Source organism: Myotis davidii, unplaced genomic scaffold (genome assembly GCF_000327345.1).
Source record: "Myotis davidii unplaced genomic scaffold, ASM32734v1 scaffold328, whole genome shotgun sequence".
Lineage (NCBI taxonomy): Eukaryota > Metazoa > Chordata > Mammalia > Chiroptera > Vespertilionidae > Myotis > Myotis davidii.
In genome coordinates, this window is record NW_006300373.1 from 2,182,417 (window position 1) to 2,186,096 (window position 3,680).

Sequence of the window (3,680 nt, forward strand, 5' to 3'; positions counted from 1 at the left end):
CCCCCGTCCCTGTATTACACGTCAGAACCCTTCTTGTGAGTTATTTCATGGACTGGCTACCAGGCAGAGACCTCAGAGAGAAATGAAGTGGTTTCTGGCTTGTCTATTAATCTTCTAATAAATCGTTATCACTTTTGTTTGTTGTTCTAGAAGAGTCTATTGTAAGGGCTCATCATTTAAAATAAATTTATAGCTTACGGGGTGATGGATACACCACAGTATTGAATTTGTCCAGACACATACACCATTACCGCCAGGAAAAGTGAGACAGGCACCCATCTGGGTATCTTCTGCCTTCTGTCCAAGGCTACCCACAACGATAACAGCATTCCCTATTCCATTCTGAATTCTGGTCTCGGGGGAAGATAAACAAGGCCCACACGCATGTCTCTGGGGGAGAGGGGAACCGAGTCCCCGAGGAACCCACAGACACGGGGAACACGCCAGCTCCAGCGGGGGCCCCATGGGAACTGACTCTGTTCTTGGCGATGCTGTGACCGGCGCTGCCCGAGGACCCGCGGACACGCATGCACGTGCTCCCAGCAGCCTTGCGGGCAGAACCCTCCCCACGCCCCACAGAGGCAGCCACGCCAGTGGCCACAGGCACCGTCAGGGCCGGGCCCTTTCGGAGCACAGAACCAGGCCCTTGGGGCACCCTGAGCTGCAGGTCCAAGGCCAAGATTCAGGCTCAGTGACCCCCCCAGTCCACGATTCAGGCTCAGTGACCCCCCAGTCTCCCCAGGCCCCCCAGTCACACCTTCCTCCGGCAGCTCCGACGGTCTCCTGGCTGGAGGCGCCCTCGCTGGGGGCTGACGGGCGAGGAGGACGGCCACTCACAGCTCCCGGCTGGAGAGAGACCCTCCAAGAGGAACCAGAATCCAATCTTTCTCCGGGAAACCTTCCGCACCCAGCAGCTGCGGGGCGGCCTGCACACCCGCAGGGAAGCGTTTCCACCTGGAGACGGGCGGCACCGGCCATCGCAACATGCGTGTGGGTGTCAGGGACCCCGAGGCCCGGGGAAAGGGATCCAGCGGAAAATGATGCCGACAGGGGCCAGGCCGATGTGATGGTGCCCAGTTAGGAGAGACGCGCTTCCAGGGGCTCAGGAAAGCACTTGAACTCGCCTGGGGCACCGGGCCTGGCGGTTGATCAGCCCTCATATTCCTTTGAAACGGGAGGAGAGGGCAGGGGTGGCCACCTCGAAGGGCTGAGGCTCACGGGGCTCAGGGGACCTGCTGGGGGATGGCCGGAGCCGGGCCTCCGACTACAGTCCCCCCGAAGCTTCCACAAAGACTGACGGGCCCTTTGTTGGCTGGACCGCGGGGACCTGTGGGGGGAAAGGACGGGGAGTGTCAGGGGAGGCATCGGCCCCCTACTCACTGTGTGGCTCTGACCGGCTGGCCTCTCTCTGGGCCTCAGTTTCCTCATCTGTAAAATGGGGCCAGGGAGGAGGGTCTCGAGGACCCCTCTTTGCTCTGGGAACCCAGCGGTGAGTGGAGAGCAGTTTCTCTAATTTCAAAAGCAACGGAGTCTCTCCTTCCCACCCGAGTCCTGGCAAGAAAGTCTCCATGAGTTCCCCGAGCTAAGCAGCACTTTCCCCTTCAAAATGTAATTTAAAAAAATATATATATTTTTATTGACTTCAGAGAGGAAGGGAGAGGGAGGGAGAGAACCATCAACAATGAGAGAGAATCACTGATCGGCTGCCTCCTGCACGGCCCGCAACCCGGGCCTGTGCCCTGACCGGGAATCGGACTGTGACCTCCTGGTTCCTAGGTCGCCGCTCAACCACTGAGCCACCCCGGCCGGGCTCTAAATGTAATTTCGACTCTGCTCTGCAATCGGCTTCCCCAATTCCTTACCCAGGACCTAGAAGTTGTGCTTTTAAGTCTTTGTGCACTTAAGTGTGAGCGAATTCTATTTATAGGGATCAAAGCATGTTTTTTAGCTTTAAGACGGAAATATCTGGTGGATTTTTTCTTTTTAGAGAAAAATGACAGTTATCAGCCCTTAGAAAAATCAGCTCACTTGCAGGCCTCCGTGGCATTATTGCCTCCTTTAATATCGCTGACAGCCCCTCGCAAATGTATCACAAGTTGGCATTTATTAGTGCGAGGCACAAGTAAGGGGCATGTTATTTGATTTGAATAACAGCTCGGAGCTACAGTTTGAGTCCAGAAATATATTAGTCAGAAACAATCTCATTTAATAACACAGAAACTAATAAAAGAAAAGCATTCCGACTGGTGCAGGATTGAATTTATGAATATTGCTTTAGCAGGATTAATGATCAGAACCCCCCAACCTGTTTGTCACGTTATAACTGACTTTTCCCCCCATTTACATGCAAAACCAGCAGTCAATGAGTCCGCGGGAGTGTGGGGCGCCTTGAAGAAAACCAGCTCATCTTACATGCAAGCTCCAAATTGGCAATAAACTTTAATTACCGGGTCAGATGATCAGATGATAATCAGATAGCCGCACACGGAAACCTATGTTGGAAATTAATGAGACACGAGCCGGCCACGCGGCATCGCCGCACCTCTGTCACTCACTAACAGACATTTCATTTTCATTTAAAAGTCACCTGACGGACTCCCTCCTCCGCCTCCACGCGGAGCTTAACCTGATGGAGGAGGCAGCTCCGTCCTAGACCACAGGCCCTCCGCCTCCCACCTCCACCTGTGCTGGCCCTCCGCCTCTCCCCTCGGGGAGGTGTGTGTGGTCGCTGACAATGGCGTCTGCAAACTGGGGCTCCCGTAAACCTGTCCGCCTTCAAAGTGACCCTGACCCGGCGTCAGGTGGCCTCGGGAGGCAGCGTCCGCACCGCGTGCTGAGCGCCCCGGAGGCTTAGCCAGGGGAACGCAGGGCCTGGCTGAGAAACGCCGAAGTTCCTGGGAGATCAGCGCCTACGCGGGCAGGTGCCTGGTGTTGGCCGTTCCCACCTGAGTCCTGGCAAGACGGTCTCTGTGAGTTCCCCCAGCTGAGCAGCACTTTCCCCTTCAAAAGGTAATTTTAAAAATATATTTTATTGATTTTTTTACAGAGAGGAAGGGAGAGGGATAGAGAGTTAGAAACATTGATGGGAGAGAAACATCCATCAGCTGCCTCCTGCACACCTCCCACTGGGGATGTGCCCGCAACCAAGGTACATGCCCTTGACCGGAATCGAACCTGGGACCTTTCAGTCCGCAGGCCGACGCGCTATCCACTGAGCCAAACAGGTCAGGGCCAAAATGTAATTTTTTAAAAATACATTTTTTTATTGACTTCAGAGAGGAAGGGAGAAGGAGAGAGAGGAACGCCAACAATGAGAGACTCACTGATTGGCTGCCTTCTGCCTGGCCCGCAACCTGGGCCTGGGCCCTGACCGGGACCTCCTGGTTCATAGGTCGATGCTCAACCACGGAGCCACCCCGGCCGGGCCCTGAGGGTAATTTAGATTCCGTTCTGCAATCGGCGTCCCAAATGCCTTACCCAGGACCCAGAAGCCGTGCTTTTAAGTCTCCGTGCGCTTAAGTGTGAGCGAATTCTACTTACAGGATCAAAGCCGGCTCCATCGCTCACTGGCCGTGGCAGGCCGAGCTCTAAGTCCCGCTCTGCAGTTTTTCTCTCGAAGGGGTTCCTCTGTCTTCGGCAACAGCGGCATCGGTAACAATAGCTTTTCTCCTGGGAATGAG

General features: G+C 54.9%; 1 protein-coding gene across 1 annotated transcript in view; it reads left to right on the forward strand.

Moving 5' to 3' along the window:
* Positions 1-3,085, forward strand: part of RBL2 (retinoblastoma-like 2) — a 60,935-nt gene extending 57,850 nt beyond the window's left edge. The window contains exon 23 of the mRNA XM_015572650.1: positions 3,047-3,085. The gene's annotated coding sequence lies outside the window, so the exon portion shown is untranslated. The remainder of the gene's footprint in view (positions 1-3,046) is intronic.
* Positions 3,086-3,680: the final 595 nt, after the last annotated feature.